Raw genomic sequence first — 25692 nt, 5'->3', positions numbered from 1 at the left:
CTGCTCTGGGAATTCTCCATTTTCCAGGGATTTCAAACCTTCATGCCTCATCTTCAAAGGGCATATGATTAGATGCTGCCTATGCAGAAATTAATTGTGTTTATATTGGACTTCAAACCAGGGAATTTTGAGTGAAAACCCTAGGTTTATGGGGAAGATCAAGATTTTTTTTTTTTTCAATGCCAGGCTCACTCAAAACAAAGCAAAACAAGGAACTAGATAACTGCCTGAACCATCCCTACTGAAGAGTGACCCATCAGAACAGTGATGGGAGAGCTGAAGTAATCAGCCCAAAACAGGCAAAGTAGTCAAATGATGAATTTATCAAGAATACACTGAACACTCTTACATGCTGATTGTTTGTGTATATCTACATCTACACACACACACACACACTTCACTGTCTGAAGAATGTAAGAATATTACTGCTGAAGAAAAATATTCTGCTGAAGTTGTTTTGGAATAGGAAAATTGGCTTTTCGAATAACTAAAATGTCACAAAAGGTGCCTGTCTTCAGCAGAAAACTTGACATCTCATTTCTCTATGCATGCAGAGGATAAATTTGCACTTGTGCACACACACACATATAAAATTCATGCATGTACTTTTAAAAATCTGTCTTTATATAAAATTGATAGTCCGTGGATCATCTATCCTATCATTCTTCCAATTCTTATCTCCCCTTTGCATTTTTTAAGGGAACAGCACATTGCATGGCTCAGGGGCTAAAAAACCCTGATGTTGTCCAGGGCTCTCTCTTACCACTCTGCAATATTAACATTGTACTTTGGAGACTGAAAAACAGAATTTGTTCTTGCTATTTCCTCAACTATCTGGTCAGCCATGCACCAGAATAAAATAGTTCTAAAAGCTGTTCCAGTCAACGGCCTAATATTCTCAGAATATGGATAGTTTTGCCCTGTTTGTGTCAGGCTGGCCAGGTGACAGAATGTTTGGATTTCACATGTGCTGACATTAACACCCCACATCTGACAGTCCATAGGCCAGCATAAGGCACTTATGTCTTCACAGTAACTGACCTACATTTTTTTGTGTGTATATAAATACATATGTTGATATATATATGCACATTCTATCCTTCGCAAAAACCTTCTTGCTAAAACACATGATGGGAATCATCACAATACCTCCTCTGGCTGGTTGTGTCATGCCTTATAATGGATGCGACAAGACAGCCTTATAAAACATAGATGGAAATGTCTTATCTTTGTGAGAAAGGGAAAGCACTTAGAGTATGTTCCCTGTAGGCAGCAACACAGAAGGCACTAAAATACTTGAACTACTTAATAACTAGTGGGCTTCTCTGGAGTTAAATTGGAATATTGCTCACATTGCCATTTTACTGGCTTTCAGTCAGCCTCTGCCCTCTGATTTTGCATCACAGCTATGGCTGAGGAGTATGACAGCAAAAGTATCTTTTTCTCTGAATATTGCATGAGTCACAGCATTGGTAATTAGCTATCAGGATGTTTAACCATCAGGTCACTAGATCACATTCAGTTTAGGTTTCTCCCAGTCACTGAAGGTTGTTGACTCTATGTGTTCCTGCTTTATACGGGTGTGTTCTGAAAAAATGTGGTAGAAAACTGGACTGGCTGATAAAAATCTCACCAAAATCAGAATGTCAAGGATTTTACACATTCAGTAGATGAAACAAGCACCCACTTTAGTAGGCCCCTGATTCAAGACTTTACTGAAAACATCGGGATGTAAAGCATATTCTTACACATGGACATTCGTTAAGGCACTTTTCTGTGTTGAAGCAAAGAAATGGTCCTCATTATTTTGTTCAACTACATGTAGATACCTTTTTTCCAAGTATGCCTGTTAAGTTACTGATTTACTGAGTGTTCTGGCATGACAAAAAGTGCTTGCTTTAAACAGGTTCACTCCAGACAGCGTCAGTGAAATGTATGTCCTCTTTCTTTTCTACAATGCAGGGAGTAATCCATCATTGCTCCAGCTAGTAATTAACACTAATCACCTCCAAGAAGTGACCCTCAAGGACATCCTTGATGTCCTCCCCAGGGAAGGATACACAGATCTTCAGCCATAGTGGGGATGCAGGAGCAAGGAGGGTGTTTGAGTGAGATGACCAGATTTGTACTGTTCCTGCACCTTTTCAGGGAGGTATGGCTGGGATGCCGAACATGTGCACACCCAGTTCTTTGGAGTAATTCCATAGACACCAAGTGTTGGTTTTTATTTTTTCAGGATGTGAAGCAATCTTAGAAACCAGTTCAAAAAGAGGTGGAGAAGACGGGTCCTGAAGCCAGCTTTACTGTGAATGTGGTAGGCTTAAATGAAAAGATTCGTATGCATCTATTTGAGGTGTGCTGCTTTTGTAAGAATAGAGATACTTGTTGTAGACAGCTACCTTTCCAAAATGGTAGAGGAGTACCATTTAGGATGTATACCCAGAGCACTCTGAATATTTGGGCTATTCACGAGAAAAATAAGATTCAAACATTACATCCCTTCCTTCACTAAAAATAATAGGAAAACATAAGTGAAAGTACTTGTTTACAGACTCAAATGATGGGAAAAGAACATAGGTCAAATGGTAAGGTTACTCACATCCTGAAATCTGTTCAATGAAAAATGAGAATTGTACTCAGACCTTCAATTGTGGATGTCCAACATGGAATGCATACATTTTATTTATTTTTTCGAGAAACTTGATTTCAGAAAGGAAGAAATTGCTGCTTAACATTAAAGGTGTCCCCTTTTCTGTTGGAAGAGAGGAAGGTGTCAGGAGGACAAAATGGAGGTCTTTAAAATCATGAGAGGTGGCATAGAGACAACCAGAGGGTGTCTACTGCTCACTCTGTCTTCCTCTGTAAGAAAAAAAAGGGGCATCAAGTGAAAGCAGATATGGCAAGTTTGAAGGCAAGGCATGGCTTTGCTGTGGAAGTCCCTGTCTCAGGATGCTGTGGGTGCCAGAAGGTGATAGGGGTCCCCGGGGAGCCTGGGTACAGTCAGAGGGAAGGAATAGCCTGACAAACTGACAATACCTCTGGGTTAGGAAGCCCCTCAACCACAGATAGGTTTGAGGGTGTTTGCAAAGTTTCTGCATGCTCTGCCTTCCCTCGTGTTCATCCTAACACCACTGATTTTTCATTCCTGGGAGAAGGGGTGCAGGATTTTTGCCTGAATCATATGTTACATTTGATCAAAATAACCCACGATCTAGTGTCAGGCTTGTCAAACTGTTCCAGTCAAAAAAACCTAAACAACCACAAATCAACAAGAGAAAAAATAAAACCAAAGCAAACATAAGACCTTGAAAAAAACAAGTTACATCAAAATGCTTTTCTGTGACACTGCAGTCACAGAGGACTTCAATTTTCCATTACAAAATCATTTTTGTTGTTCAGAAATCTGCCTGCACAGTGAGGGGAGTGATACAAAGGTTATTCAGTTCACAGAGTCATAACTGTCTGTGGAGAAACATGCACATCTAAAGCCATGTAAATCCTTCAGGCAGTAAAGCCTTGGCAAAGCCCTCTGCTTCCCTTGCACAGGTAGAAGCACGTGATTTATTTGGTTTAAATCCAGCTCAGACATGCGGAAAGCACTCCATGGAGGGGCAGAGAAACTAAACACTGTTTAATCGACCTCCCTGGGAAAACACATGCCCAGATCTGACACCAGGCTGAGGTTTATGGTGCAGATATCCAGAAGAACATGGTGGGAATACCAAAAAAAATCCCCAACTCAACAAACCTGATGCGCAACTTTTGAACTTTGAAGAGATGGGCAGCATGACACTGGAGGAGTTGCCACCGGTAGTTCCAGTGAATAAGCTTCCTGTTGGCTTCATTCTGCATGCCAAGCAAGCGTCCAGCTGGACATGGGGGAGCAGGTGAAAGAGAGTGAACTCCTGTTGTGTCAATGCAAAACAAATGCACCCCAAAATGGTACAGGTGGAGCAAAATTATAGCCTGCCTCAAAGCAAGGAAAACAGTTACAAAGAATTGTCATCAGAGGATCACGTGAATTTCTTCAGCAAGACATTAATTTCTCCATTTTAGACAGTTGGCAGATATTAAACCCTACTTATTTAAAGCTCACACATTTTTAGGGCAGCAACTAAAGAAACAAACAAGCAAAAGAGCTGCTGAAACCGGATTTTTCTGTTGCCAGTTCAGGGACATCCATAACTCTTGGGGAAAAGGAGCACCTGGTTTTGCTAACAATTTCAACCTATAGTTAGCATAATCTGAAGAAACTGGTCTGCATGGAAAATTAAAATTTCCACAGGGTAGTACTCTAAATGACCATCTTCACTGTGGCGACTTCATGGATTTCAGAAGTAAAGTCAAATGTGTAAATGTGTTTCCTCTGCTCACAGGAAAGACAATATTAAGACATGACGCTAATTATTCATCCACCATTTTCTTTTTTTCCTTTTTAAAAAGATATTTTCCCCAGTCTTTTTTGTTGTTGTTTTTTCCTTTTTTTCTCTTTCCCCCACCTGCTTCATTCCTGTCTGCTCAATTCTTTTATTTTCCTGTTGTGTTTGAAGAGTGTGAAACTCTCCTGACAGCAGCCATCCCTACCAGTTGCAATGATGCAGCCCAGTACTGACAGCACTTTGCAAAATGCAGTTCCAAATATTTTCCGCTGTTGTAAAAGCGCATACAATGGAAATCACAGCACCGGAAGAAGCAGAAGGCAGAACCAAAGCAGAGTCACTGTTATGGCAGAATAAACACACGTCAAAGGCTGGTGGCAGGATGCTTGCCCCTTTTGGATCATCGATGCCCACTTCCATTACCTGCTGCCAGTACAAGAAGCTGGAGCTTACCGTCCTATCAAGTGTATCAAACTAGACCACCACATGCACTGGCATGACTGTGCTCAGTGAAAATCTTGTTGTTAGGGGTAGCCACACAGCTCCGTAATTGCGAGCTGGAGGCTTTTTTGGTCTCCTGTTTTGAGTACTGGGAAATCTGTGTTGTTTCAGATTGTGGGAAATGACTCCTCTTGCAGCTCTTCTCCTACCCTGCTCCCAGGAGAACCAGAGTTTGTTTCTGAGATCCACTTTTCTCTGCAGTGGCACCATCAACACCACATAAATGTGAGCTATTGGCTTTGCTCCCTTAGGTGCTTTCCTGTAAGACCTCCCCTGCCCCAGTGCCCTGAAACCTGTAGCCAACTGGCTAAGATTTGTTTCACTTAAAACACGAGCCAGGGACAATTTCCCTGTGTCGGTATACTGGAATCCAGCTTCCGAACTTAAGGAAACTGTACCCTGTGCTCCTATGAAGCATCTGAGAAACTGCCATCCTTTTTCACTCTTACAGGCTCCCTTTGCAGGAGGTTCATTACCTGCAGCATAGATTCATGATTTTGAATGTCCTAAGTGCCTAGGACCATGGCGGCTCATCTTGCTGGACCCTCTCCATATCTGAACAAAGCAAATTGCACATTGGAAAGCTCTAGGTGGAATGCAGGGACAGCAGGAGTACAAGAGGCCACTGCAATGCTTTCTGTGTATCTTCCGTATACCCACATATCTTATGACAGAGCTGTAGCTATTTCCATCATTCAAAGCAACAAGCAGATGGGATATTTAGGAATGAACAACAGGAGTTCCCAGTCACACAGGTGTAGCAGATAAATGCCTGAGGTGAGCAGGTGAAACCCACCTAAAAGATAAGGGCCCGGTTTAGCCCTCTTCCTCATACTTTCTCTTTCCACAGTTGTATGCACAGCAGGAAACAGGTGAGATTGGAGGCAAGGTGACCAGTTAATGATTTCACCTCCTCTCTTGTGAAACCAGTTTAAACTGGAGATTGTTGATTCCCATTAAACAGGCAGCTTACCAGAGCATGCAAGAAATATCTTGGCATGTTGGTTTTGAGCACAAAATAGACTTAGTTCACAGGGGACAATCCTGTTGAGGAAGTAAGCAGAACATCCTGGAAGTTATGAAAATGCTTTGTTTCCCATGTATCAAACAGGCTCCTGTCAACGGGAGGGCAGAATCAATTGTGGAGCACTGAACTATAAGTGTGAAGCAAGAAAATCCCCTCAGGCCAGGAATACACCTGCTTTCACTGCAGCCTTGCACCCCTTTTCTCTAATAGTGTCAGAGAATACAGTTGCTTGGGTACAAGAACAGGGTGGTCTGAAAGAGATACAGCTCCCTGTAACAAACCAGTAAAGGAGCAAACTGGTAAAGGAAAAAATGTTTCTGCTCCGCAGCCCCTTTTGCAGATTTTGTAACTTTCATGCGGAATTACATTTCTTACTCAGAAAGGGAAAATACACTCGCAAAATGGATTTTCCCCATTTCATCTAACACTTAGGCTACCTTTGCATGATGTTGAAGGACAGGTTTCTCCTGTGCTGGCCTGCTAAAGCAAATAGAGTAGGTCTGCATCCACATGTGCATTGCCCACAGCTCAGGGTTCAAGTAAGATATCCGTAACAGTCATTCTGTGTGTTTAGGATGCCGAAGGAGGAATTCACCCTTGTGGAGCTCTGTGGGATTAAGTCCTACTCAGGGCTTCTGAATATGAACATTTCATGACTGCCACAAGCTTGCTGCCAATGTAATACCTGAGGCTATGAAGGACAAAGTTGTCCAAGAGGAGAAAGATTCTTCTCTGGTGAAAACAACAATCTGCTAAGGGCTTGCAGCAAAGCTTCAGCTGCCTGCACACTTATAATTATAGTTCCGTGGTCACTGAATGCAACCACCATGATGCACACAGACAATGACCGCTTAATTAAAATCACCATGCATCTCAGACAACAAATAAAAGGATGGCATTGCTCCCAGAACAACGGCTCTTAATGAAAAGTGATGAATGCAGGAAGGAATTTCCTTTTGAAAAACTCCCTCATTAGCATTTTTGAAAGGAGACACAGTGGAAAAATGTCTCATTCAGATGGTGAAGGAAAATTATTTTCAGAGAAAACACAGTTCCTCCAATGTCCCATGGGGAAATTCCCACTTTAATGGGGCAAACATCCCCATCTTGATGCAACCAAGATTTTACCTGCAATATCCTCCTTTCACTGAATGCTACCAGGTAGCAGGAAGCAGTGCTTCAGGTCTAACACAACCCATGGGACACCACCGTAATGAGTCCTTGAAGTATGAAAAGGTTTAGTCGATTTTCCTTTTTCCCTTCCAAGCCTGAACTGAAACTGAACACGGGCTTAGACTCAAAGGTACTGCTTCGTTTTCATCACTAACAGGAATAAAGCCACAATTTCCTATGCATTTACAATTTCATCAAGGGTGTCAGGCTCATAAATACCTGCTGAGAGGTGACCAGGGTCATTGGAGTTTGAGTATCTTTTCTGTGAGATGCAACAGTGAATCAAACAGATGTGCTATGAGTGCCAGATTACCACACCTTATTAACTCCACATCAACATTTCCTCCAAAACTTCCAAGTTTTTACATTAACTCTGAAGAAGTGTAAGAGCTCAGGACCACCTTCTCCATGGCATAAATTATTTCTGGGAAGTGCTCAAAAGACTATGCAAAGAACATCATTAGTATAAATCATGAAACAGACAGATTAATCCATTATTCTGGATAGCTCTTAAAAACAGTCATAAGTGACAAGCAGCTGAAATTTATTACCTAGTGTCTACTACAGTTAACCTCGAAGACCATGTGTATAGCTTGCTAGCATAGCTTGCTAGCACTGATCTTGTTCTACTGCAGTCTGAGGTAGATGGAAAATCCAGTGCCTTCAGCTAGCAAACTGATTTTTTCCTGTATTTTTCTTAAAAAATATATTTTGGTTAAAGAATGTTAAGCAGATTTTGATCTAAGTTTTCATTCATGTAAATATACAAGGAGTTTTCTATAGGCTAAGTAGACTTTGTAGAAAACCAGTTCATTAACTCTCCGTACTCTCACATTGCCACTAATTTTCCTTGGTTTAAACCCGTGCTGTTCAGTATATATCCTTTCACTGTTTTATGCTTAAAAGGAGAAAGACTGGATTTCGCCTATATGGGCTTAATTTAATCACATTTCCACAGCTCCAAAGAAAAGTCCATGTTTCTTTTTACCCTCACGCCCCATACACTCCTTAAATATCTCTTCATGCTGCCAAACAAGACGTTGTAAATCTTGGGGGAACATCTCTGCAGCAAGATGCTGAATGTGCAGGGAAACACCTACACAAGGCTGATCTTGACCTACAAAGCAGGTTCTGGTCGTAACATTATGACAGCCATTAAGAATTTCTAACTCTTGCATTAAGAAATAGAAAATAAATTACAAAATTTTAAAGTCAAGACATTCAAGCTGAAGCTGTGATTCCTAATGCTGGTTTCCCCTAAACCAGTGCCTAGTGAGGATCTCTATGTGTTATTTTTGACTTAATGAGAACTTAGATCAGAATCCCCAAGACTGTGATTTCAGCAGAATTTGTTTTCTCTCTTCATCCAATTTAATTGCACATATGACGGACATATCCACTTCAAGAAACTTAAACTTCCCCAGAACACAGCATATTAAGTGGGAAGAAGAAATTAGATTTTCTGCACTGGAAAAGGAACAAACTGGTCTGGTTTGTCAGCACAAAGCAATTGCCAGGACCTGTAAGGGACAACATTGGTGCTAATTCTGGTACTTGAATCATATCCAGCTTTTTGCTTGTTATTTTCAAAGCGGTGGTAGAAAAGACACAAATGAAGGAATTAACACATAGAGCTGGGCTTTGTGTTTTAATCCTTACAGTTTGGCTGGATTACCCAATTATTTCAGAGTCTCAATGCCTCACATCAAAATGGTTTTTTACTGAGACTTCCTCCCTTCTCTTGCGAGGGTGGCAGCTTGCCTGCCGACACCAATGCTTTTGGAGCTGACCTGTATGGCTCCACGCTGGATCTTCCACTGTCACAGGGCTGTGCTTGGCAGCTGTAACGTACAGGGCTCCTCTGCTGCTGAAAAGCGCTTCATGTCATTTGCAAGATAAAGTTACTAGCTCAGAACCCTTTCTTTAAGCTTTTGTCTAGTGTTGGTTGTGAGCTGAGGGTACTCACATTGTTTGATGCTTGAAGATCTGCTGACATATGTTGCAGTGGCGAGAGTGTTTGAGTCCCAACCTTTGCACTCAGGAAGGGAAAGGCTGCCTTGTTTTACACCAAAGAGGGAGAGAAACTTCCATACAAGCACACAGGGATGCAACTGAGAGCCTGAGGCTTCCTACCTTCCAGCTCTCAGTACCCTTTCAAAGTGGTGATGCTAATGAAAATGATACACCAGTTAACAAATCACTGTTCTGACTGTTTCCCTTTCTTTCTAAAGAGACTGTGAGGGGCTGGGTTCCTCTTGCTTTCTGACCAGTCTTGAAGATCCAATACATTTGCACCATGTGAAGACCCACACAGGTCTGAGAGAGCACCAGCGCTCCTCTTCAGTTAGAGGGAAACTCCTTGCTGAGTCCCAGAGGCTGATGGGGCTGCTGGACATGCCATCCCTGCCTGTTCTCCAGTTCATCAAGAGAGTCACGTTACTCCAACATGAACTCGTAGAGAGAACCGAGACCGTAAATGATGAACATGATCATGAGTGAGAGGGTGGACACATCTATGTGCTTGGCAAAAAAGTGTGCTCAGTGTGTCATCTAGGTATGCTAAAAATCCTACCCAGACTAGGCTCTGGCATCTTGCCTATGCAGCACATAAAAGAACTGGCTTCATTTCCAACCAGTTTACTTTTGGAAAGCTTATTTAATCTGGCAGGTGTAGGATCACATGCCTCAACACTGAACCTTAGCAGTATGCGGAAGGTATTACTGCTATGTCATTCCTTTAGGTCAGGCACCTCAACGCTTTCTTCATGAACAGGAACAGTTGGGATATTATGCTACAGATTGCATAACACATTCATCTGCCAACCTTCTCCCTGCCCCATCAGAGGCAGAGACTACCCTGGTCCCAGCAGTGTGAACAGACCCCACAGCAGCTTCTTAGCACCAGCATATCACCTTAAGTAAAAAGGAACAGGTAAGAACATGAAGGCTGCAACACGTGCCTGCTTGGCTCTCCAGGGATCCTCAGGGCAGGGTGCTCACTGGTCCAGGTCACAGTGCCTTTGGGTAGGATGCAGAGGACAGTCAGTCTGCTAGACTGATGAAGGAGACTTAGGGCAGCGTAACAAGAAAACATAGTCTGGATTTGACTGCTTTGGTGCTTGGCTCCAGAACCTAGATCCATTTATAAATGGTAAAATTTCTGCTGTGCCGTTGGAGGTTCCCCTCCCTTCAGAAAGCTGCCTGGGTTTCCTTGTGATTTGCATCCCAGATGCTGTATCTGGGAATTCACAGCTGTAAGGCCATCTCAGCGACTGATACGACTGCTGCGTGGTTTGTGGAGGTTTGTCTACACAGGTGTTTAGGGTGTGCGGGGCTTTTAGGCAGCAAAGCCTGTACAGTGTGGATGATTTTCACACTTAGGTGTCACACCTGTCAGGTTTATAAAACTGTGAACCATTTGAATGGCTTATTAAACAGCAAACAGTGTGCAAAACCCCCTGAGTGTGCAGATATCAGAAGAGGTTTCAGGGACGTGTGTTAATTCCTGCCTCTTCCTGCCTGTCTCCTCCAGTCAGGGTAACATGGACTCTTCTCCTGAACCCCCATAAGATGCCACATGGGTACTGTTTAACTGCTCCTCTGCAACTCCTCTGTTTTTGCCTGGGTCTCCTGGAGACCTCTGCACTAAGGAGGTCTTGTTATTTTATAACCTCACATTTCGGAAGAGCTTCTCTCCTTCTTCCATGGATGTTTCTGTCAGTTTTGCTCTTCTGTTATCTTGCAAACGTATCACTGCAGCAATTCCTTCCAGGAAGCTGAAGTAGGGAGGGAATGCAACTGCAAATAGGTCCTCTACCAAAAGTCATAGTATTTCTTCCTCCTGTCACTACTCCATCCTGATGTACAGGACATGTATTTTGCACACCTGAGCTTTCTCAAAGGTCAGATCCTTATCTGTGTCTGCCCCAGAAGGATTTTCACCCTTCCTTCAGGCTTTATTTTTTTAAGATGAGTATCTTAGTCACCTCTAGGGATTTAGGCAACAGAAAGTCAGTGAATAGTCATCATCTGCTGCTGTCTTCAACCTTTTGCTCTGCATGTTCCTGTAGGAGTCCCTGGTGATGGACCTGTTTCCATTCAGGTATCTGTGAAATGTGTATTTGTCTTTACTCAGCTCCCAAATTAAGGTGCAAAATACAGCTTGTGGGTAGGTTTATATGGTTTGTGCATTCTGATCTCCTGCAGGAACCTGTAAAAGAAGCGAAGGTCTGATGCCCTAAGCTGGTTGTGCTGTTGAAGCCATAGTGCAGCGGAGCAGTGAGATGAGAGGAGCCCACCCCACCGCCTCTCTCTCAGCCTAAAGGACATCCACAAGGGAGATCTCCGACCTTTTAAATGGAAAGACCTTCAGAAACACATTCAAAAGGCAAAAGATGTTGAAGGATGTTGGCCAAGAGGGATGGAAACCACCACGTAAATTCAAGTACCTGCCTTTCACAACCTAGCGTAACGTCACCTTGCCACTGGTATTTACTTCAGCATGGTATTTACTTCACACTTGTGCTAAACTAAATCAACCACCATCTTCTGTGTTGTCTGCATGTAGCAGCATGGTGATAAATTTGGGGAACAAAAGGCTACCTTGCTCTATAAAATACATTTAATGGGATCTACATTTGCTGGCCAGGTTGCTCCACAGCTTCTGAGACAACACTTGCTTTGCCTTAGCAAGGCTGACTTTGCCAGCTTTGAGCAGACATATATAATTTCTGGTCACCTTACTGGCAAATCTCCTCAAAGATACTCTGTTACATTAGTATAGTGCTCATATTGAATCTTTTTTTCAGCTATAGGAAAAGCAAAAAGGAGAGAGGTTGGGTCACAGCAGTTCCCCACATACCTAATGGGGGACATCTGCCAGAGTAAGGTGAGAATCAAAACTCAAATTTTTATTTCCTTCAAACTAAGCTAAAACAGACTCTGCTGAGAAAGACCCAGTGTTTTTCATTTCTTCACATTCTCAAGAAAACTGCTGGATCTTCACTGAACTTATATCTTCTATACAAAGCTGCCTACAGTTTGATGGTGATGCCACTACCTGAAAAGCTGGACCATTGCAGAGGCTGAATGGGATACAATGACAAGCTTGGGCATGATGCTGTGCATAGGTGGCTTAGATGTCTTTGCAGATCCCTGCAGGAGGGGATGTAAAACAAACATGCAAGTTCGACCAAGAAGAAACATACCCAGTGCTTTTTGAGGGATGCCAGGAGAGTCTGTGAAGAGTGCTGGGAATTTATTTCCAGGTATAGAAGAAGGGATGAAAAATCCCCCTCCTCTGTGCATTAGCACTTGAGTGATATGCAATTCAGTTATTCCTCACAATGCAGGAATCCAAGGGAGGTTTTTCACGGTTAGTGCACCAGTCATCCTGCTTAGGCAGGAGCTGCTGAACTCTGTAGGAAAGCCAGTTTCCACAGCTCAGAGCAGCATAATTTTTGACTGCAAGGCTCCACACAGGAGGAGAACAAATAGTTCAGATGAGAAGAGGACTTAGAAGCCTTGGCAAGGTCAGGTTAGAAAGGTATTTTATTTTTTTCATTGTACAGAGTTTGGCAAACCAGGCTTGGGTTCTGGACAGTGTATAGGTCGTTAAAATATTCACTTTTTGTAAAGTAATTTAAAAACAAAAAAGCACCACCATCCTCGACCACTGCCACTCAATACTGTTTCTTTGGTGGCCTCTTTGGATCTCTAAATCCATAGTAAAAACAGCACGACCCACTCTATCTCGATCGGGATTCTAACTGCTCCACTGCCAGAGACGGGAAACTATTTAGTTTGCGAGCCCCTCATGGCAGATAGAGTCTCTCTGTTCTATATTTGCACAAAATCTAAGATAAAGAGTTACTCGTCTATGCCTGGGGTTGTTATATTATGACAGCAACAGTCTTGCAGCCAGACCTTACCACTGTGCAAAACAAATGGATTCCCAAATCCTGAGCCCAGATGGATCAAAACCTGTCATGTTGTGAATTTTTGTGGCTCAAATCCTTGGACAGGTATATTGCAGAGATATAACATTGTGTTCCTCCAGGAAGAAACAAACAACACACCTGAGTTTTCCTCCTGTCACATTTCATTATGTGCATAGAAGCACAGTGGAAGCTCAAGGAGGAGTACATAGTGTTTGTCGTTAAATCTTAACCATGTTCTGCAGCACTATAGATGGACACTGATGAAATCAAGATGTTTTCTGTCAGCAGAAAACATTCCTGAGGTGATGGCTCATAAGAACAGAGAGAAATTATTTTCCACAAAGACCTGCTCAGTATTTATAAGCTTTTTTTTTCTTTTGAAGGACAGTAGTTTGACACTCTAGCAATCTCTTAGTAATGGTATAACTGTTAAAGAAAACAGTAGTACTTTAAGGATATTATCACTGGGATTTTCAAATGGCTTCACCCACTGTCTTTAATACAAACAGAATGAGGTCACTGTTTGCACATCTGCAGTGCATGCTCTTCCAGCGCACCAGAACAAACGTTACAGACTACTTCACTAATCTGGCAAGCATCTGCCTCCTGTACCACTGAAACCATCTGCAGTCCACTTTTGACAAGGGTCAGCTTGCTTGCAAAATCAAACCTCTATGCAGGCCCTAGAAAGCGTAGATTTTCCCTGTCTGTAGACTGCAGTCACAGCAACTAAGCTGTTAAAAACGACAAGCTGTAAGACTATCTACATACCACAAAGAGGAAACAACTAAGCTCTTCCAGCAAGCTGCATTTTGCTTGACAGAGCATGTGCACTGCCACTAAAATCAGATCAGGGCAAGACTGCTAGTAGTGATGCTACTGAACTGCAAGCTTCTGTCCCTGAAATGCCAGGAGTTTCCTAGGTATCCCTCCACTCAAGCAAGGACCAATTTACAGAAGTGCTCCAGCATGAAGATGGTTCACGATGAGTTCACTGCTGAGCAGGTTGCTCTGCGAGGTGAATGATGCAACCTGAAGGCGATGTGTTATTGATCAGTTCAAGCCACTCTATCTGTGCTCTCCACAGTCCTCTGAAAATCAGATGTACAAAACTCCCTGTTGCCAAGAAGGGATGGTGAGAGTTAGACCTGCATAACCTTTTTGCCAGCAGACCACCTACAACAGCTTACAAATTGGACTTCCACGAGCATGTTCGGGGGCTGCATCATGTTGGTAACAATCGCTAATATCACAAGCTCCTTCGTAATATTTGTTTGAAGCAGCAGATTGCTGGATGCCACTAGAGGAGAAAGCATTTCATGAGCAGGTGTCCATACTTTCTTGGTCTGGGCTTGGTGGGAAGAAAATGACTCGACCTCTTGACACCCTCCAAGAAACCCAAACTCAAACATTCTTCCCTGTAGTTTTTGCTACTAAAAAGAAAATCTAAATCGTTATGTTTCCCTGGCTAATGTTAAGTAGGGCAACATACAATTTATAATTTAGGTTAGTACTACACATCACCTGAAAGGAGAGCCTGGAGAGGGCAAGATTTTTGAGTTTACTTTTGCCAGATGGTAGGAGAGCTGTAAGTGTCATCATATCTAGGAGTTCCTTCTGGAGATATCTCTACATAAATAAAATCTGGCTCATGTTTCTGCTCAGGGTGGGGAGGGGAGGGGAGGGAGAACCAAACAAAAAACCACAAACAGTAAAACCTAGTGACTTAAATAAATGTCTTCCTTCTCAACTCTGTGGTGTGCAGAAACACTCAAAACCACCACTGACCACTATGGAACAGAGTACTTTTGTGGAAAGAAGGAAAAAAAAAAGAAACCACAAAAGACAAAATACAAGATTCTCAACCAAATGTTAGGAAACCACTGCTCTTCTACCAGCTGCCTTTGGGCCTGAGATCTGCTCCGTACTGTGGCAAGCATGAGCTCAGCAATGCTACTTAAAAAAGCAAGACCTTTCCTAGAATGTTTCTTTGGGTCCAAGCAACCCTACACAACCACAGATGCTCCCTTACATTACCTCTTTCTCTGTTAACATGTTAAACACCGTCCTTATGGCCTTGCTTGCAAAATAAAGGTAATTATTTAACAGAACTCTGCAAAGCACATTCTCAGTCAATCATTTGACTACAACAACTATGCGGAAGGGTTACAGGCAGCTGAAACACAACAGTATCTTCGTTGCCACCTACAGAATATGTAGTTTGCTTCTCATAATCTGCCCCTTTTCTTCAGGAGCTTCTACTTCAATGGCAAAAAGCCAAGGGAGAATCCAGAGCAATGCAATACCCACTTTGTTATTACTGGCTCCTTTGGCTCAGTCTTCCAAGCCTGAATTACAGGAGGTTATTCTGGCAGAGTGGCTGGTAGGAACAGCGGGACCCCATGTCACTGCCCTGGAGCAGGAACATACCCCGTAGCACAACTTGTCACTGAGTTCCAGATGATACCTAGACAGACTGTCATGACTCTGAAGCTAAGGGAAAATGCTTGAGGACGGTTCTCTACTCTTTTGCACAAGCTATTCATGCCTTGGGAAGTTGCACAAGGTGAGAAGAGCTGCTGAACTGAACTCTTTTCATCATGCAGCAGCATGGCTGAAGGGAAATACCCTGAGGTATCAGCAGTGCAGGGAACTTGAACTCCAAAGAGGGATCAGTGGGAGCATCTGAGCTCCTAAAATAGGAAACTTAAAAGAGATTCTGATTCCTGGAGCTACGATTTCTTTTCTGATCTGCCTTTGGAGCTGCACAATGTTATGCTGTTCCTTGCAGATAAGATTGTGTTTCATCCTTAACAAATATAATACATGCATAAAAGCAACATGCATAATTTCTTTTGAGTCCCTCCCCACATTATTATACTTTAGGAGCCAATGTAGTTAACTAGATTGGATTTTAAAATGATGATACATAGAGTCTGCTTCCCGCTGTTGCTTTAGCACTTCTACTATTTTTAGCACTCTTCTGCGAACTGGAAATATGTTTTTATAAAAATACCATATTCTAGGCAGGGACACAAACAGTGAATCTATCTATTCATATTAATGTCACAAGAATCATCACATCCAAGCCAGCACAGGGCAAAGGTCTCTGCAATGCATGTTTTCTATTTGTTACCAACAATTTATTTTGTTTGTGTGAGGCAATCAAGGGCTTGGGCTAGACTGTGGTTGAGTGTATCCTCACTTTAATGCCATTGCCAAGTTTGTGCCTCAGGTCTGTACTTTGCTGGAAGACGGCTGTTTGTTTTTCTGTAGCTAGCTATGGTCGAAGCTGGGTAGTCTATAGATCATGCAGCTCAAATTCTTCCTGGAAGGCATTTTGTGAGCTGCAATTTTCAGCAGCAATCTGGAAGACTGATTCGAAATTTCCAAAGGCAAAAACTCGTGGTCCTGCTCTGCTCAGCACAATAGATCCCTATGTTGTGTTAAGTCTTTCGTGTTCAAGGTCCTTCAAGTTTTGGAAATCATAAAATGGGGAACATAAAAGCACTTTCAAGAGCAAAACCTTCTGTATAGAAAAAAAGACTGGGAAACACACTTGGCTTACAAACATTCTATTTTATGAGTCACATCCCAAAATAGTATTTTTCCTGAATCCATTCCTCCTCCTGGTCCTCAAAAAACTCCCTACCCTCATAGAACTTACGAAGAGAAGAAAGTACCCGTGGACAAACACACATCACCCTTGAGGAACAGCATGTAAGACACAGAACATTGCATGTAAGAACAGAACATCATGTGTAAAAACAGCAAAAGAAGAAATGACCAAGACAGCAAATTTTACAGCACCTGTTAGTTTTCCAAGTTGCCTACACTATAATTCTTCTACTTACACAGAAATTCCTTTGTGGTATTTGTCTGAGCAATGAAACTCAGAGCAACAGTTTATAGGTAGCCTGAAGTTTACTGCTTCCATTTCCCTAACCTGAATAAGGTCTTGTCTGTTCTGTTTTGTTTGTTTGTTTTTTCCAAGTAGTATCAGCTGGCCCAATAAACTTCTGCCATGTGGATGCATGAATAAATACATACAAGCTGCCAGAAAATTCATTTTGCTAAATCGCAGGATTACTGTTCATCTATAATACAATGCAGTATCTGCTTTTATACATGTATTTATTTATTTATTTATCTATCTATTTATCTATCTATCTATCTATCTATCTATTTAATATGAGCAGAATTGCTCCCTGATAATCTGCTTTAAATGCTGAGAAAAATGACTAACAGTCTGCAACATAGGACAGCTGGACTGATTTCTGAGTACCCACCTTTGTTCAGAGAGCACCAAACTGGAACTAAAGACATCCAAGGACTTTTGCAAATGGGCTTAAAATAATAATAAATAATAAATAATAATAAAAATAAAGGCACCTATCAGAAAATTCAAGAATTTCACTTCTCTTTTTTGATCATGTATTTTCAGAATGGCCTTATTTTGCCTGAAAAATGCAATGTGTTAGTGTTCCCTGAGGATATGCAAGTACCCTATGGCATTCTTTATGGGCCACTGGATGGCACTAGTTACTGAAATATCACTGCCAGCCCAGTATTTGTTCGGCCAAGAAAAAAACCTTGGCTCTTAAAAAACCACTCAAAGCAGCTGCCCCTTAACAGCCTGCAATGCTACTTCCATGTCTGCCAAAATTGCACAGGTCAGAGGAAAAGTGACCTAAACCACTGTAAAATACGTCACTTCGTTGTTTTACTGTAGCCGCACACAAGGAATCTGGGCTGTACCACATCTCTTTTGGGACTTGTGGTCACAATGTTGTACTTGAAAAGTTATTTAAGAAATGGATTAATTCTGCTGCTTGTTGGATGGACGCAGTTCCCTATGCATTGGGTTAGGGGAGTAGGGAATAAATGAAAGCAGTATGTCACTATCTTATTTTTATCCATGCATTAGAAGTTGTTCACCTGTTTCTGCTGTTTTAGTACTTGCATCAAAACCTTTGGGGTTTTTTTGTAACCAAAGATGACTTTGGAATGTGGGGGAAATTATGCTGGACTAAAGTGAGAGAAGCAGCCTGCTGCTCCCGGTGCTCCTAATGATGTTGATGGAGATGCTCACAGCACACCTTCCCACTAGCATTTGAAGAATCGGGCTCTATATTTCCATTTCAGTATCTTGCCTTAGAAAAGGTACTCGTTGTCTGACTCAGCTTTGTCTTTGATTTATGGATAAAATAAGAAATGTGGATTTTTTTCTCTCCTCCACCCCCCACTGCAACAGTGGAGATGCCCTGCAGGTTGTAGAACTGGAACATCTGTCTTCAGTGATCAACACGGCATCTCTAGGTGTCTGGTGGAAAAGATTTTAAATCTGGAGTCTGCACAGCAGACATGGTTGACTGGCAAACTTGCTTCAGTACGTCAAGAGATCAGTGTTTCTGCCAAGTGCTTCAAGCTCTGGGAGAAATCCATTATTTCCAATGAAACTGCAGCCAGGGCAGCAATACGCCACCCTTTTGTACCCACTCAACAGGGGTCATTTGTCATTTCACTTCATATGACATATAGGGAAAGCTACCTTACATTTAATATTCTCAGGATAGACGCTAAGTCCCAGTGAATTGCAGATTTCAGAGTGTGAACCTGTCTTTCAGCAACTACTTTGCCTGTAAAGAGCCAAAAGTAGGCGGAGAAGAGAAGGGAGGAAGAGTGGAAGAAAAGATGGTAAATAACAGTTGAAGCAGACAAAAGGGCTCTGTTTCTGAGTGCAAATGAAGCACAGCTGGTTTACAGCTGCACTGTAGTCTCCTAGAAGGTGGGGCAACAGGGAAATGCAGTAATGCTTTCATTACCACCAGGATGGTACAACAGACTGGATAGCCTGAATGGTTCTTTTCTCTGATGCCTGTAAAAATGATTATAAAACCCCCATTAGTTCCCTGCAGCCTTCTGTGTCCCAAGACAGGATGTCACATGGAAGACGGCAGGCAGATGCTGCTGTGCTTTCAAGGGATGCACAGGCAAAAGGCTTGAGGAACACCCCAAAAGCTGATTTTGAGGAGTGACCAGAAGCACTTCAGACAGGGATTTGGAAGCAAAGATGAGGGTAAAGCAGCTGGAACTAATGGCAAGCTTCCCCTTGACTTTGGCAAGCTTGAGCCCAGTCTTCTCATCATTTTCTTAAGCTCATGACGGCAAAGCCTGGCTCTCTACTTTTTTTTCATCTCCACCTCCTTCCCTTCCCACCTGATGAATAATTGCATGAGGCTCCCAAAGGCTGCACACCAATTTCATCCTCGCTTCTCTTTCTTCCTCTTTTCTTGGCCCACACATTTGTGTCAAAGCCTCTGTTTGTCATTTCCTCCCTCCTATAATTATAATCAGAGTTCGCTGGGATAAGATGTGGTGATTATGTGTTCAAAAGCTTTTAACAACAAGTACCCTACTGTTTGTCTGCCCCACTTAAGGAAACTCTTGTGTGTAAGTGTGAGTCCCTCTGGCCTCCCTGAGAGAGGTGTCTGGCTGCTGCTTGAAATGGGGCCACAGTCTATAAATTGCACCAGCACCAAACCTGAAAGCAAACTCCCTGTGCACGTGTTTTGTTGTCTGAGACGACGGATGAAAAATGATAATATTTATTGAACAGTAGCTACACCTGAGACACAAAAATCATTGCTTCTGCAGCAGAAGCAACAGAGGATTTTAAACTTTTGTATCAAGATGAAGTGTGGAGGCACCACCTTTGAGCTATTTAGCCACTAGCAGTATTCCTGATGTGATACAGTAGTCTCTCTCTAACTAGTCTCACATAAGACAAAATCTACCAGCTATAAAAAGCTTCAAAAGTTCAGCTAAGAAACCTAAGAGTGTAATTTTTTTCCCACCAGGAGTACGTCATGAGGCACTCAGAGCGCAGATGTCAACAGCTCCTTTGTTGCATTCCTCCCAGAAGACTCAAAGCTGGGAAAAATCAAAAGCACCAGTTTCCTCCTTCTGAAGTTGTGCAAGAGCCTTTGAGGTTTCACTATTAGCAGCCTCTTTTTGCAAACTGTTTATTCCAAGGAACATTCATTCCCCACATTAAGGTCACTCAGGGGTTTTCCTGAAGGCAGCTGAGCCATCGCCGTCTCTGCCGGAGGGAGATGCAACTCCGGGATCGCTGTCACGGGCATGTGCTGGAGACATGGCACAAACCCAAAATCTCACTCAGAGCTTTGTGGTGCCAAGAGAAGCTCACGTTTGACTCCAAAGATAAACAACTGCTTTCTGGTCATTTCCAAAGGCAGAATAGCTATCTCTATGTCCCACTAAGCTCATTAGGGAAATATCTGGTTTATCGTCCAACTCGAAGTGGTTATGCATGTGCTATTAAGTTGCATGCTTAAAAGATTAATTTGAAGGCTTTTCCCTCTCTGCCTTTCACACCACTATTGCTGTTTGTGCAGCACAGCATGGGATAGCAATGCTTTGCAGGTAGACCTTGTGATTTCTATCACAGGTAGGGTTGGAGACTTCCCTAAACACAGACCCTTTAAACAAAATCAATTGCTTCTGGAATAATAAAAAGCACATTTATTTTCAGTTGCTTCACAAATGAAAACATATAATGAAATTTCCTCACCTTAATTTCTCTGTGGCTAGGAATTTAATTGTCATAGCGCTGGAGGCTCCTGCATGAGAGGAATGTGTGGACAATACAGATTGCCATTACAAAGAGCCATGTGGAAGTAGAAGGGCTTGAACTGCCATGTAGGCTGACAAAACCCACAGTTTTTTTGCAGGTGTATCGTGCAAAGAAGCTGTCTAACACCTGTGAATGAAATACATTTCCCTCTAAATAATGATAACTGCAACATTCTTTTTGCTACTCAGCCTGAGTCCCAGGGCTTAAAAATGGCAACTAACCAGTGAAGCTACTGCAAAAACAGGGTATTTTTTTCATCTCTTGTATCAAGCTTCCTTCATTGGTTCAGCTTTCCAAATAATTTCCAGCAATCAATCAAAAGAAAAGGCTGTGGAACAGGATCTTCTGTTTTCCAGATGTTCCCAGTCAAACTAACACTTGAATCTGTCCACCTCCTTTTCTCTTGCTAAGTTTTGTTGTTTGTGGGAGTCTTCACTTTACGTTGGGTAAAGGTACTCAGGAAGAAGGATGGCGGATGCACACATCTTCTCACAATCATTTGAACTTCATTTTATACACAGAGATACTAACAGTATCCCAGAGCAATGAAAGAAAATACTTCTTCCCTTTGTAGTTACTAAGCATACCACATCTGTTTATCTTTTTAATTTGTTATCAAAGAACAAGTGTTATTCATTTAAAAAATCTCCCTTTTAAAAGTAAAATTTATCAGAAGTTTTCATAAAGATTCACACAATAAATACAAAACATTCCAGATACATTTTGCACAGGTCTCATATGTATGGAGGCCTCGGCTGTCACCTTTTGAAGTGATGGCCAAGTAGAGTCTACATCTCAGTGCAAATGAAGATCGATGCACATATCTGCTTTCCAAAGGATTTCACTGTTGCAGGAAATCACTGCTCTGCAGCTGCTTGCAACTGTTTTATTTCCAGAAGCTACATTGCTCTTCAGTAATATTTCTGCTCTGAGGCATCTGCTTCGGTGCAAAGTCTGCCACCTTGGTTCAAATAGAGAAAACAGGGTTTCTGCTCCACCGACTGTTGAGGTTCTATCAAAACATAGCCCAGGTGTTGTCACCCTCTTGGGGATGCATCTGAATTCAGAGAACCTGACTATATGCCTCTGCTCCTACACACATTACTTGCATTTGTGTAGTAGAACTAATACACAAGACATTCTTGAAAATGCTGATCCTAACCTAATCCCAATGTCTCTTTGTGCTCAGCCAAGCACACTGTTTGCTCCACCACTTTTGCATAATAATTTTCTCCACTTTTGTTCAGCTACAAAGATCTTAAAAGCCTGCTTTATGTCTTTCAAATTATTATTTTTTAAAAAATATAACTCCTCTACATTGCAGTCTCAGCACAGAGTATATGGTCTTCAATCAGTATCTAAGAAATACTGGAGTCTTCTTTACAGCACTTGTATGAACTACTGTCTGTGGCATGGTTTTCCAGTGTATAAAATGGGGATTGCATGGTGTGGCAGAATGCAAGCCCCCCCTCTCTCCCCTCCTCCTTCAGTATGGAAGGAGTAGGCAAGTCTGCTACTTGAGCCTAACAGCTTCTTTTGTTTGGCCCCAGAGCACCCTGGCCAGGGCCATTAGGAGAAGGGAGTGCTGAGGCACCAGTGAGGCGCTGGGTGCCTGCAGTCAGTGTGGGGGATGTTTGGAGGCTTCAGGGGCACCCCACAGCCGGTGTGAGGGTGCAGAGAAGCTTCTGGAATGCCTACAGTCAGGTCTGATCAACCTATAAAAAACGGGACTCTCGTCGAGATTCCGCCCATTGTCACAGGTCTCTTGGAGCACGAGCGAGATGCTGCCGCCAAGAGCCCCCCTCCCCGGGATGGAGACTCTGCTTGCCTTGCCGCCACGGGTGTGAGTAAAACTTCTCGCAGGATTGCGAGTATATTTATACTTTCTGTGCATGTATGCACGTGTAACTTCCCGTGCTTAATACAAGCATGTATAAAATTATTTCCTCGCACAATCGCGAGTGTATTTTCCTCCCGTGCTTCCACATAAGCACGTGTAGTATTCTGTGCACATTTGCACGTGTAAGTAAATTAACCCTCGCAGGATTGCGAGTGTATTATAAATTTATCCTCGCGAAATTGCGAGCGTGGACTTTCTGTATTCACTACGAGTACCTGTATCTCTTTAAGAATAATCCCGCACCGTGTTCAGGCAAGTGTGGACTCTTCCCAGACCCAGAGACGGTTCCAGCATTGTTTTGGGTGAAGCCACATGCATGCACACTGTGAACTGCCTGTTGTACTAGTTGCTGTCCCTTAATAATTTTCCTCAACTGATATCCGAACCTATATTTAAGTCACTTTTGGAGTGCTAAAACCCTGTTTCTCACCGGTTTAATAAAAGTTGTTTTGGACCCTGTTGTCCCTTAAACTAGCCTCGGGGTTCTTCCATGACAATGGGTTTGCTGTTTTTCCCTCTTCACTGTCCCATTTAAGTGTTTGGACAGTAAATTCAACCAACCCATGTGATGATAAGAAAATAACAACAGGTGAGCTAATAGGTGCCTACTCCTGGTTTCTTGCAGAAGCCTTCTGAAATGATCTTTGACCACAGTCTGTCAACAGCCCTGGCAGCAGGGATGCTTGGGGCTTATGCTGCACAAGTTCTGTCTAGACAAAATGAAGATGAGATCCTCTAAGCACATTTGCATACATCATTCCCCTGGATACTGTTAAATTGAATGTTTGCTGTTTTTTAATGAATACTGCATTTTTAAAATAATTGAGTTTTCCTCTATCACCATTCCAGTCTGATCCTATTAAAAATTAACAATTAGGCAAATTTTATCTTCTTTGTGGTCTGGTATTCGTAAAAGGTTGGATTCTCTAACCTGCATGACATGCTTTCTGAACATCTGTCAGTTCCTGTCTAAAAGGAAAGCAAAATTACATTAGAAAGGGACAGTTTCCAACCCACAATGTCACTGGTATACAAATCATTGGGCATTAAAGGGTTTCTATGCCATACTGAAGCGTCACTCATGGCCGGTCACTGATGGATCTCACTGAGCAGATACTATGCTGCTTTTATGGTCTGCGTCCTCCTTAGGGGAGACCTGCTACAGTAGACCTACAAAACAAAGTGGCCTGTGGATGACATGCAGCCCACAAATCAAATTCTCTGTTTCATCACATGGTACTTGTGCAGCAGGGAAATGAGCTATGCAGCCATCTCATAATATGGACTGTCAATGAAGAGCTATTAATGACCACAAAGAAATATTGAAGTGCGGGGCCACTGTAGGTATTCAGAGTTAATATTTTTACTTTTAAGATTTTCCACAAGCCACTTTTGTGTTTCATATTGTCACAATAGCTGATCAAATCTTAATCAGAAATACAGGAATTATTATTTTTTTAAAGTAAAATATTTCATCTAATTAAAAGGAAAAATTAGCTTTCACTTCTTTGATAAAGTCTTTCATTTTTATTTTTGAAAGCACATGTCATAATCTTTGAAATCCTGTGGAGTGAGAGGAATGCTTGCCCTCTTACCATGTCTAGTCACCAGACCACACATTTTATTTCAAGAACACACATAAATTATACAGCCCTTTCCTGCAGCTGCACAGAATAATAAAAGGAGCTGGAAATAATAATTTATTCATTTTTCCATAGATTCTTAGGAAGGACAAATACCACTGATTTTTTTCCCACTCAGTTACAAAACTTTGTCTACTACACATTCTTCTTTATAGAAACGTCTCCCTTCTCCACTGTCTGGCAGATCACTTGGCTGTTTGTGCATTCCTAATAAAGATTTTCTTGTGGTGGCTTCTAAAACCCAGTCAGCCAGCTATGAATGACAGTGACTTAACTGAATCAACACATAAAGAAACAACCCCAAATGATCAAATTTGCTGAACAGTATGTTACACATTGCATCCTTTCCTGTGACGCTGTGCCTCACTTTTCAACATGCACCACAGTTGCAAGTGCAGCTGATGTATCTTCTAGGCACCAGGTCTCAGGGTGTGCATGGGGACAGCATGCCATGACTACATGCCTTTGTGACAGCTCTTCATGCTCTGCAATGCCTTTGTGTTCGGCACTTGTAATTGCAAAACTTTTTGGTACTTGCAGAAATGCTACGCTGGGGATGACAGCAGATACTAACATTTGGTAACGGGTGGCTAGAAAAGGTTGCTGATGGCTCAAGTCATCAGCCAAGAGCAAGTTTGCCTTAGTCAAGCTCTTGCGTTGGCATAGCAAGGATTTTTACTAGAGGCACAGCCCATCCTGGCTCTGTGCTGGTAGCCAACCTGAAGAACAGAAGTGTTGCTAAAGTCTTTCTTAGGCTTTTCCTTGTGTATTCCCAGCACAGGTGAGCAGGCAGCTACCTCACGTGTGTCTGATGGATAGTTCACAAGAACTACCTAACTTTTATGCAACAAGGCTTTCCGTTCCCCATGGAGATTTAAGTGTTAAGTGCCCACCATCCTCAGTAGAACAGCAAACTAACAGACCTCTGCGAGTCTGGATATAAAAGCATATGCAAGTGAGTGGGTTTCTCGTATCACCTGACGGTCCCCAAACACTGTGAAACTCACCTTGCAACACTGCACACCTATTACCTCAATGGTACAGACCTAGTGCTACCCAGCTCTGGTGAAGGAGGGCAACACTGAGGATGGCAATACTGATTTGAAGTGTTAGATGATACCTTCCTAACACCTCCCTCTCTCACTTGAGTGATGTGTTGTCAAACAAAGGAGTCTAAGCGTCTTTAACCATTGGTGGTTCAGCTAAAATTTGGATCCGAACACTTTGCTATGCAATTTCACCTTGGTTTATCTAGGATAAACCAAAATACCAGAATTTCTGCCCTGCCACTGTGGCACGTGTCAAACCCTACAGGCTGTGGATGACACCATATTCTACATGACTGCTTTGAAACTGCATGGTTGAAAGTTGTCTCAATATTGCTGTTTCACCATTCTGTACTACAGTAATGCCCAGAGGACCCTCAAAAATTCTGGTTACTGTATGCATAAAACAGGAGTTACCCGGTTACCA

The 25692-nt window shown here is 42.3% G+C and overlaps 1 protein-coding gene across 6 annotated transcripts in view; it reads right to left on the bottom strand.

Annotated features, from left to right (window-relative positions):
* Positions 1-25692, bottom strand: part of PALM2AKAP2 (PALM2 and AKAP2 fusion) — a 268612-nt gene that overhangs the window by 224026 nt on the left and 18894 nt on the right. The window contains exon 1 of one of the 6 annotated variants that reach the window (XM_071802068.1): positions 3749-3829. The exons of the other annotated variants lie outside the window; for them this stretch is intronic. The gene's annotated coding sequence lies outside the window, so the exon portion shown is untranslated. Of the gene's footprint in view, positions 1-3748; positions 3830-25692 lie in introns of those variants that run through there. 6 annotated transcript variants of the gene reach the window in all.

This window comes from Patagioenas fasciata, chromosome Z (assembly GCF_037038585.1).
Source record: "Patagioenas fasciata isolate bPatFas1 chromosome Z, bPatFas1.hap1, whole genome shotgun sequence".
Taxonomy (NCBI): domain Eukaryota; kingdom Metazoa; phylum Chordata; class Aves; order Columbiformes; family Columbidae; genus Patagioenas; species Patagioenas fasciata.
This window is presented reverse-complemented; position numbering and strand designations above follow the sequence as displayed.